The sequence below is a fragment of the Dermochelys coriacea genome, chromosome 3, assembly GCF_009764565.3.
Source record: "Dermochelys coriacea isolate rDerCor1 chromosome 3, rDerCor1.pri.v4, whole genome shotgun sequence".
NCBI classification, from domain to species: Eukaryota; Metazoa; Chordata; order Testudines; family Dermochelyidae; genus Dermochelys; species Dermochelys coriacea.
In genome coordinates, this window is record NC_050070.1 from 70,353,218 (window position 1) to 70,364,552 (window position 11,335).

At 42.5% G+C, this 11,335-nt stretch overlaps 1 protein-coding gene across 2 annotated transcripts in view; it reads right to left on the reverse strand.

Moving 5' to 3' along the window:
• BACH2 (BTB domain and CNC homolog 2) overlaps window positions 1-7,109 on the reverse strand; it is a 276,014-nt gene extending 268,905 nt beyond the window's left edge. Inside the window, exon 1 of one of the 2 annotated variants that reach the window (XM_038394078.2) lies at window positions 6,269-7,109. The gene's annotated coding sequence lies outside the window, so the exon portion shown is untranslated. The remainder of the gene's footprint in view (window positions 1-6,268) is intronic. The other variant, XM_038394080.2, reaches the window with a different exon arrangement.
• Between the last annotated feature and the right edge of the window lie 4,226 nt (window positions 7,110-11,335).

An 11,335-nucleotide genomic window follows, 5' to 3' on the forward strand; every position in this document is an offset into this window, starting at 1 on the left:
GCTCTGCATACAGTGCACACACCTACCCACTAAACAAAAACAGGGTGTATGCAAATTAGTGCACAGGAACACCTCCACACTTACAGTTCTTGTTTTCCTAGTTTAGATCTAAATTATAAAACAATCACTAATAATAAACACTTTGAATGTCAGCTATAACAAGCAGCTGTGTTCAAGTCTCAAGGGTCACTTTGTTTTAGCTGCCTTTATTCAAATACATTTAACTCATTTCTCTCTTTGCAAAAAGCAAAATTGTTGCTTTATAGACAAGAATTGCATGGTGACAGACACCTATATACAGTTCCTGGTTTTATGAATGGGGGACTCCTCTTGAACCTACACATTAAAATCAAATGGAACACATCTATTATAGTTTGGGTGAATATTTTGAAGCCAGATTGCCAAAAATAAGTAATAGCCTCAATTTGAACACCCATGAGATTTAAACAACTGGAAATTTCCAGGTTTTTCAGTTTCTACGAGTTCTTCAAACAACACTTTTTTTGTTGCTGATACATTCTGAAGTCATGTAAAAATGATATTCACACTTCCATGAAATAAAAGTTTTTAAGAAGCAAGTCTCAGAGGATGAGAGAATTTCAGGTCATCTTCTATACACAAAGAGGGAAAAGAAAGTGTAGACTGTAGTGACTTCTCTTTGAGGCTCTAGTTTAAATGTCAAATAAAACACTGGCTTGCTATGTAAATTTATTGTAGAGAATCTGTTTGGGAGGAATCTGTGATAAGTCAGGCATTCTGTTTATTGTTGTACGGAAAGCCGTCACGCTCCCCCCACTCCAATGCCCGTTTGTAATCATCCGTTTACTATACCAATACAATTTATGATCTCCGAACTGTTTTGGTGGGCCTTTGCATATAACCTGCAATGAAACCACAGGAAAATTCTCCAGCAGCATCCCCTTTTTGGCTGATCAAAGACTTGATACTTATAACTATTTAGTGGGGTTTCAAAAACCCATTCTGTCATTCTTTTTTATTACCATATTTTGAACATTAGTAGATCTTCAGTCAGTGCTGATAGTTTTTGTACTAACCCAGTAGCATCAATTTAAGCTCATTACTGGTCACACAGAAATTTGTATGCATTTCACTGCTTGATTTTGCTTAAATTATAATTTAAAGTCCAATAATGGCAGAGTAAGTATCACGCTTTTCAACACACTACAAAGATGTTTCAGCCTAACTAAAAAGCAAAATGAGCACACTGTAACTCAGCTGGCTACAGAGCCATACATTTCCTGATGCAAGCTTCAAATGTGTACTTATTATTGAGACAGCTGCCAAGATTAATAAGTTTTGGCTGAAGCAATGGTGACCAGTTTTTGTAAAAAGCTGAGTAAGCATTCTGAACACTATCCTGGCAAACCACTGGTAAACTTAGAGGTAGGGAGTCATTGTTCATTCAACCGCAATAATATATTCAAATTTAAAACCTATTCAGATCTTAGTGGAGAACTACAGTATTTTCAAATGCATCCGATGAAGTGAGCTGTAGCTCACGAAAGCTTATGCTCTAATAAATTTGTTAGTCTCTAAGGTGCCACAAATACTCCTTTTCTTTTTGCGAATACAGACTAACACGGCTGCTACTCTGAAACCAGTATTTTCAAAGAATCTGTCACATTCTCCCAAATTGACTGTAATGGATAAACAAATCACTTAGATTTTTAAAGAAAGCTGGTATTTCTCATTAGAAATGGGTCCAATTTTTCTTTACTACATCAACAAAATGCATTGTATATGCCCCTTAGTCCAACTCAGAAATAAGTTATACACAAGCCCTACACCACACTCAAAGTGAACATAAATCTATACTTGAAGGATGTGATAATTTGCTCATTAGAATGCAAGTCACATGTGCAACAGACAAAAGACACAGAAGTCAGGCTTGTAAATGAAGAAAAGTTGTCTTTGACTGCACTTTTGAATAAGAGTGGACACTCTTACAAGATGAGCAGGACTTTGCATACAATTAGAGGACAGTGTAAAATGCATTTGGACCATCTGCAGTAGAAAAGGAAAAGATTCCCCAATACACCTGTAGTATATGCAGGTCTAAGAAATCACCTATTCACACTCTTGTATAAAAAATGTAATCACTACTGAAGAGTCTAGTTAAGACCTGTCATATACTACTGTATGACCCATTTTGAGATGTTTTAAACATCCATCAAGCTGAAACTGGACAATTTCTCATCCCAGATTCACTTTTAGAGGTCTTTTCTCACCCTATGCATGCATGAGTAAAGTCCTATTGAAATGAATGGATATCATGAACATGTAAGGAGAAAGTAGTCCTCTTTACTGTTTTGGGGAATGGGATTTAAAAGATAATGAGGAAGTCATTCTGACTGTTTTTCAGGGTTGCAGATATTAGTAGAGTAAGCCTCAACAGACATTAGCCAAGATTGTCAAGGACGTAACCCCGTGCCCTGGATGCCCCTAAGCCTCTGACTGCCAGAAGCGGAGACTGGACGACAGGAGATAGATCACTTGATAAAATGCCTGCTTCGGTTCATTCTCTCTGAAGCATCAGGCATCGGCCACTGTTGGAAGACAGGATACTGGGCTAGATGGACCATTGGTATGACTCAATTTATTTAGCTACAAAACAAGCTTTAAACAGCCAAGCAATTGAGGTTTTTAAAAAACTAAATATGGGCAATTATTATTACACATTCCATACTACATATCATATACATAGGTGTTCGGTTTCATCTCTCCCACTGACATTAATTATGTGCATACATGAAGCGATGCACAGACCCCTGTGCAGCATGGAGATTGTACTAAACCTCATTAATGTCAATGGGTCTCCAAGGCCTTCTACAATGTCAAAACATCTACCAGGATTTTTCATATTAAGAATATTAGACATCAACATGATACTCCTATTTATCTGGATTTGGGCCATTTCTCGGTCAGCAATATACATTATTCCTAGGTCACAGCACACTATAGTTTGGAAATTTTTTCTTCAATGCTAAGGTACTATCGCTGAAAGCAAAGATTGCCAGGGGGGAGGGGCGGGAGACAGGGTTATCATCATGGTATCTGGGGTCTGTTCTGTTTACACATATAAATTATATTAATTCTAATGGAAGTCCCATGTGCCTCTATGCTAGGGTGCAACCAGAAACATTAGCCCTACTACTGAATTTCCTGCTTTTTAAAACTATGAGATATAAATCATTTATAACAATTAGTATTTTTATTTTATTAAACACAATTTGGAGTATCGTCTGTTGTGTACAGCCTCCTCCCAGTACTCATTGCTGACTGCCATTTAAAAATGTATGTTAGTGCACATTATAAAAAATGCAATGTTGTCTAATTTTACATCTTAACACTACTTGTGCTTCTATAGGACTTTTTACTGTAATGTTGCTATTCTGCTCATTTTACAATTTGGTCAACTGAGTGACACCTTGGGTAAGTGGTTTGCCCAATATCTGAGTTGGCAAGTGGAAAAGCTAGAAAGAGAAACTTGAAATTCTGATTCTCTATCCTCCGCTCTTACTATTAGACAAGATTTCCTTCCACTTTGTGCAGCTGATTTTGATGCATAATGTCCAACACCTTCAAATCAATCTTTAGAGTTAGATGGTTAAGTGTGAAAAGAACACCAATCTTTAAAAGTATAGTGAAGTACTATGCCAGTCTACCTGCGACATGGGCACTCAGATACTACAGTGAGGGGCCCACGCAAGCGGATACAAAGTCAATCTTGAATTTCAGAAGGATATGCCCTCATCTGAAGCAGAATTTAGCTTTTCATTTACACACTGAAGTGCTTTCTGAAATGTTAGATTAATAAAATGTTACTACACGAGCCCTGTAGTTAAATGCTTAACACACTTCCTTAGCCATCTTATTCTATTCAAATGTATTAAAAGCAATTATTCCATTTCCTACTCAAAATTTTATTTTTCCCTTATCCAAACAATTGTCAAATAATACAAGTGTCTACACCAAATACACCACCTCCACACTACACTTACATGTAGCTAAAACAAAAATCTCATACAAATCTACCCCCCTCCAAAAAAGAAAAAGATATTAAAATACTCGCTCTCTGCTCAAGAGCAAAGATACCACATTAAAATACATACACATTTTATGACAATGATGAAATCTCATAAAATGGATTTTTATCATTAAAACACTGACAAATGTTCAACTATAGCAGAGCAAACAGCAATACTATAATTTAGCAATCATTTTAGATACTAAAGTCTGATTCTAACAAGGTGCCATTTCTGCCTCAAGTTCATTATTACCTTAAAGAATAAAAAATACAGTTTACTCCACAGCTGCCAGGGCTTCAGTAATAAGGGTATGATGATCTCACAGTAACTGAAGCATTTTAAGCAATACACCCGCTGTATTATAAAAATAGCTTGTTCCACAAAAGGAGAGAGGCATGATTTCACACTTAGCTTCTTTCATGACAGCCAGAGGTTTTGCAGCTAACTGCCTTGTCTACATATTATATTTTAATGATTTTAATGAGAAAATTGTTATCAGAGTTACCCTTTCTCTCTAATTTTACTCCAAATGGGGAAAAAAGCATTGTCTCTCATTAAGCACCATCTTCTTTGCAGACCCCACTAGGCAGGAAAGAAATTAGCTTTTTTTGTTAAAATACACTCAACAGATGAAATTTACAGAAAAACTGCTCTGAAGCAAAAAGATGTCACCTGAGAAATGAATAAATGATCTGATGCTTGCCAGAAACCATTAAAACTGGGTCTCGTTTACCACAAGAACACTGCCAATAATAAAATTATTTTGAAGGCTGTTACACACACTGAGCAACTACACCGTTGTCTGGCAACAACTTGCAGTTACAAACTAGCTGAAGGTTTCAGAGCAGCAGCCGTGTTAGTCTGTGTTCGCAAAAAGAAAAGGGGGACTTGTGGCACCTTAGAGACTAAGTAGCTGAAGTCAGGGTTCGAACCCCACGCCCACGCCAGCATTTTACAAGTGAGTGTGGCCAATACCCGCATGCAGGTGTCTAATGAAATAGCTGAGCCACTCTTAGAGAAAAGCCAAAGAAGCAAGCAAGCAAGCTACAGAAAGGACCCTCTTTCATGAGGCTGTAACTTCGAAAGTGCACCAGCCCCCCAACATCTCTCCACGGCAAAACACCGCAACGTGACCACTAACCCGAAGGGGAAAGTGGGAGAAATCCGGGAACTGAACAGCTTCACGTGGCGATACACATCAGATCCCGAACACAAAACCCCATCAAAGGAAAGGGGGAGGAGGAGTGGGGTTGATGAGATGAGCTTTACGTAAACGGGGTGGCTGTAAAGCGGGGTCTCGCAGGAAGTATTTAGCCACCCAGCGAGGGCAAAAATTCACACTGGCACATTGCTTAAGGGAAGTGTGCAAGGAACCCAAAGGGAAATGCAATCCCGATTGCTTTGCTTTTTAGCAGCACCCTCCTCGCTTTATGTTAACCGAGGCATTCTTTGCTCGCCGGGGGGGCCTGGATCCAACAAATGCGTAGCAAACCCTCTGGGTGGGTTCTCCTTGTTTTAAGAAAGATCGAGCCAGTCGCCGTAAAGCGCTAAAATGCCCAAATAAAAGATGCGAAGGGGAAATGAGGAGGAGGAGGGGGGGGGGGGTAGCCAAGGGGTCTTCGCCTCGTGCCCCCTCCTCTCGCAGCTCGTTACGAAGGCCTCGAAATCTGACAGCTGCTGCCCTCCGCTCGTACAAAACCAGGGCCCCCGTGCCCGACTTACTACTCTTGTGCTCCTCCTCCTGCTGCTTACTCAAGACACCCATCCCCGGGCATGCAATAGACCCAGCTACACTTTCCCCTGGCGCGCACGCTAAAGCGACTGCGGGCTGAGCAGCATCGGACACCTCCTCCTTCATCCCCACCAGAACGCCCATAAAAGGCGCCCTTTGCGGTGGTCCCTACGCGTCAAGCCAAGCTAGTACCGGCCACCAACAAACAGCCGAGCTGGACTCACTCACACTTCAGATCCTTTTACACACTTTCAGTTACGCAACCTTTCCGTGGTTGGTTCCCACTTTCAGAAATTACTGGTCGCCCTCCTGCGAACCGGGGCTTGTGTTTAAGCTATGCCCCCCGCAGCAGCGGGCTGGGAGAAAATCCGCCCTTGCACGGCCGCCCCCCCCCCCCTCCACCCCCGCGACTCTCCCGGCTCCGCACACACACACCAAACTTCATCCCCATCAGTCCCCGGGGAAAAGCTGCGAAAAGGGGACTCACCTTCTTCGCCTGCAACTTTCGATCCTTCCCCTCTCGCGGCAGCCTCCCCAGCCCGCTGGGGCTCGGGGGCAGAGTGGGAGGTGGAGCGGGGTGGGGAGGGGGCTGGCTTTGCTGCTGATGGAGGGGGTGGGGAAGGGATTTTTTTTTTTTTTTTTTTTGCGGTTAGGAATGTGCACCCCCGGAGACGCACCTCACATGGCGATGGCTTAAACCCCAGCGGCCTCCCAAGTCTTTGCAGAGAAAAATAGAGGGAGGGGACGGGGAGCAGCAGGAGGAGGAGGGAAGGCTGCAGCAGGGGAGGGGGAGGGGGCGTGGGGAGGGGGAGTCGCACAAGAATCGCTACGCTGCTGCTGCTGCGGCTGCCGCTGCTACACTCGGGGCCGGCGGCGGCTGCACAAGGCGGTGGCAGCTCGGTGCCTTCGCAGCCCGGCGGCGGCGGCGGCGGCTGCCCCCGTTCTGCTGGTTACACTCTCCCCGTGGCTCGCGCTCTCCCCAACGGAACGCCGCCTACTCCCCTCAATCGCTACATTGTTGACATTCGCAGGCTGACATCATCCCCCCCCCCCCCCCGGCCTCCTCCTCCTCCTCCTCCACCGCCGCCGCCCGCCTTTCCCATTCACAATAACGCTACGTAAACCGCGTAGCGCCCTCTCCTTCTGCGGCGCGGACGCCTTCGCGCAGAAACAGGCGTAGCGCCGCTCCACGAATGGCAGCTTCGCCGGCATCCCCGCGCTCAGGCGCACGCGCATCTCCCTCTCCAGCGTTCTCACCGAGCCAGTCCGCGTCTCTTGCTCGCTCGCTCTCTCCAACGTCCTCTCGCGGCGGCCTCCCTGTTGTGCTCGCGCGCGGCCGAGGGGCAGGCTGGGAGTTGTAGTCCTCGCTCTCGGTGCCGGGGACTCGCTGGCTGGTGCAGCGCCGCGCGGCCAGCGGCGGGGAGGTGCTGCTCTTACGGTTGCAGAGGCGGACAGAGGAGCCGGGGCCGCAGGATCCTGGGGTTGGGGGAGCGCAATGGGAGCAGCGATTCAGGCCCACGGGAGCTGCCGGGGTTTTGCATGAAGAGGTGGGAATAACCAGGGGCGCATCAGAACTTTGCAAAAACTATCCTCAGAGTTTAGTAGACCTGGCACGAAATCTATGCGCGCCCCTCTCTTCCCCCCTCGTGACAACAACGGCAGCATCCTAAATGTTGAGTCCAGCGATATTTCACTTGGCCGACCTCCCACCCCACAAGAAAACCATCTGCATAACGCAATTGCCAGCCCGCTCGGTTCATGCACCAGCCCCTCCAAATGATAAGAGTAGCAAACACGTCCTGAGATTAAATAACAAACAAACAGTACAAGGTTGGGGTTTTCTTTGCTTTCTGGTTTTGGAATCTTTAGGGTGCACTTGATTCACTTTTTCAAATTGTTAAGTGCAAACATGAGTCTAACACCTTACTTTTAAAAAAAAATATTTTGATGCCTTCCCGTAATTCCAGCACCTGGGACATTAAGGAAAATGCTAAATATCATGAGATGTAAAATTATGAGAGCTAACACCACTACCGTGAGTACGCATGAATAGAATTTGGTAGGTCTAGGCTATGAGCCTGAGAAAAAGGTATTCTGGGAAAGGGGAAGGTGACCTAGTAAATGTGTCACACCAGGGCTAAGAATGAGATCACGAGGGGATCTTTCTAAAGACAGGGATTTGGATAACTATGTTTTTTTACATTTTATTGGGTTAGGAGTCTTGGAAAAGAAGATGATCCTAAGAAAATTTGCAATGAATTGTGATATTGATCAACCAACAAAACTATAGTTAGTAATTATTAATATTTCTGTATTTGTGAATGTTTTGTTTTATGTCAGATTATTGCATGTTTTCACTGTCTCATGTATCCAGCTTTTACTTAATGAAAAAAATGCAAAAGAACAGTTTCACCCTCTTCCAACTGCTCTCAGTAAAGAGGAACTTCTGATGCTCCCTTCCATGATTATGTCTGCTATATTTTCAATGCTTCATTAATCACAAAATACATTCCAAATACACCAAGTTAATGCAATGTAGCTGCCAGCATCTACAGTACAGAGTGTCATCGCTTTGTGATTGATTCTCTACTGTCTTGCACTTTATGTAATCATAAACAGCTGGGCAAAATGAGTGTCAAACATTCTAATTTAGTAGCATTTTACACCCACTTTGCGTAGGTACAAATGACTACATCAGCTGCAAGAAAATGGAGAATCAAGCCATACAACTGTAAATTTCCTTTTTGAGTGTTATTCAAGTAAAATCTTGTTCATAAGTGTTATTTAAGCATGTAAACATGCATATGCTTAGCTTTAAGCACATGACAAATCCTGTTGTATTCAGTGAGACTACTCCTGTGTTTAAATGTTTGCCAGATTAGAACCTTGTTTGACTTCATTGCTTTATTTATCATAGAGCTTCAAAAATAATTTGAAAGGAATGAGAAACAAAAATAAAGGTACCAAGTTACTAGCCACTCAGCATCATTGCAAAGAGCTTCAGAAAGGGCTCAACATGTCTCCAGTGCCACCAGTTTCAAATTTGATATATTCCTCAGTACACCATGCACTTTGAGAGATACAGCCACAGAGTGCATCAAAGCTGAATTCAGTGTGGTAACTTAAGAAAAGGAAATCTAGAAAAAGGGAAATTTAGTCATCTTCTGGCCTGGTTAAAACCACCAGACTAAAGCCATCTGTGATTCTGTCCTGTGAAGTTATGCCCATATCTTAAGTTTCTGAAAAGAACAATATTTGCTATTTAGCTTACCAGTTGGTATTTTAAAATGACTATAAAAAATGTAACTTAAAGTAAACATAAAACTGAAAGCTGTCAGCTCTAATTAAGTGATGTTTGGAATTTGGGTTCCTGATATTTCATTTCATTTTAGTCACTGGCAAAACTTTCATTGACTTCATTGAGAACAGGATCATGCGTACTGGGGTGAATATTCAGTGCAGAATGAAAAGAACTAGGAGACCAATGGGAGTTAGGCACCTAAGTGCTTTTGAAAATTCTACTAGGAACCTAAATATCTTTAAAATATGACGCAACTAGTCTTAAAGGAAGATGGGTTTTTTGATTCCTTGTGTACCATTCAGGAAGTGTTTATATTTGGGCTGTTTGTATTGGAAAGCCAAAGAATATGCAAAGCTTACAGTAAAACCTAGCATTTAAAAATCTGGACAATCTGCCAGTGATGATTATGAAACAGTGAGGTAAATAAGAAAGTATAATTCAGTGGCAGGCAATTTGTGGCCCACGGGCTGTATGCGGCCCATCAGGTTAAGCTGATTGCAGGCCAGGAGACATTTTGTGGACATTGACTGTTTGCAGGCACGGCCCCCCGCAGCTCCCTGTGGCTATGGTTCACCCTTCCTGGCCATTGGCCACCACAGCTACTGAGAGCTGCGGGGGGCCAGACCTGCAGATGGTCAAAATGTCTCACGGCAAAGCCTGCAAAATGTCTCACGGCCCGCAATCAGCTTACCCTGATGGGCCGCATGCAGCCCGCAGGTTGCAGGTTTCCCAGTATGATATAACTGAATGAAACCAGACTTTTTGCACAAATACTATGTTATTTCTCACAGTACATATATTGTATTTTGATTATTTTGTGATTTACCTTTCAGTCTTCTTAATGCCAGTAATGAGGCTGTCACGATTCAGGGCATCTGCACCTGTATTCCCCGTCTGTGGTCCACCAAAAGCACCCACTCTCAGGCTTCCAGCTCTCCAGCTATCACCTCTCTTGGGTGGAGACACACATCTCTCTCTCCCTCCTGACCTGGGTGTTTCCAGGTTGCACAGTGCCTGCATATACTGTGAATTCCCCAGTACTGCCTAAGTAGGCCTGCTTTGCTTTTTCCCACAGAAGCTATAAACAGAGTAATTGCCCAGAGTTTTAAGGTACCACATGACTTTTCCTAAGCAAGCACATTTATTCTTAAGGTGAAAGCATTATGGAGAAAACATATTAAAACAATAAAATAACCTACACATATGATAATAAGCTTTCCAGAAATCACCCCAACTCTAACAAAGGCCCTGGTAGGAGTCAATCCTTCAAATCCCACCAAGAGTTTTTTCTGTGGTTACAAGTTTATAACCACTTTGGCTCAGAACCAGCACCTCCTTGAATCTGAGAGTCCCTCCTTTATACAGTTTGGGCCGCTGATCTTGTCCTCATGTAATAAGTGATTAGCAGACAAAGGTCCCCTCCTTAGGGCTAAGCTTTAAAAGTCTCAGTTCTTGCATAACTAAAGGTGATACATTTGCATACACCTCCCATTGGAGATTTCCTGGGAAACCCACTTAACGGTAAAGGTTCGTTCTTGTCTGGCACATTGTTTCAAATAGTCCTTTGAAGCTCATAACACTGCCTAGGGTTTTTATTAGTTACATCTACCCCCAGAGACATTACATTACCCCAGACACGTTACACACAATCCCACAATAATATATAAACATTTGCATTTTTAAATCAATGAACTCAGATTCTTAAATTTAATTCAGTAAGGTTTCACTTAATTCAGTAAGGTTTGTCCAGGAATTTGCCATGTCTGTCACAGAGCCCAATCCTGCTGTTATTATAGTCAACTGAATATGCACCTCATAATTTTTGCATGTATAATTATTTCTATATCACTTGTCTTCATATACATCCAATCCATTTGACATTATTGCAGAGTAAGTTCATGGAAAATATAAAGTTTTAAAGATAAGCCATTATCAAATATTTGCTCAAAAATGGAGACATTTTACTAAAACAAAAACCTTTAGATGAGAGTAAGCATAGAAATGTCAATCTACAAGCTATATATTTCAGAAGAATAAGGCACCTAAGAATAGATGCCATCAACAAAATCAGCATCTCAAATATATTTAGAAAATCACAACCTAAAAAAAACCCAAACAAACCTAAGTTGGTACTTTTACTTGACATTTTTATTGCTTAAATCTTTGAAATATACCATATTAAGGATTTTGGGGGCTCTCTTTCCACATTACCCAACTTTACCTATGTCTTAATCAGTTTCCACACAGCCCCGT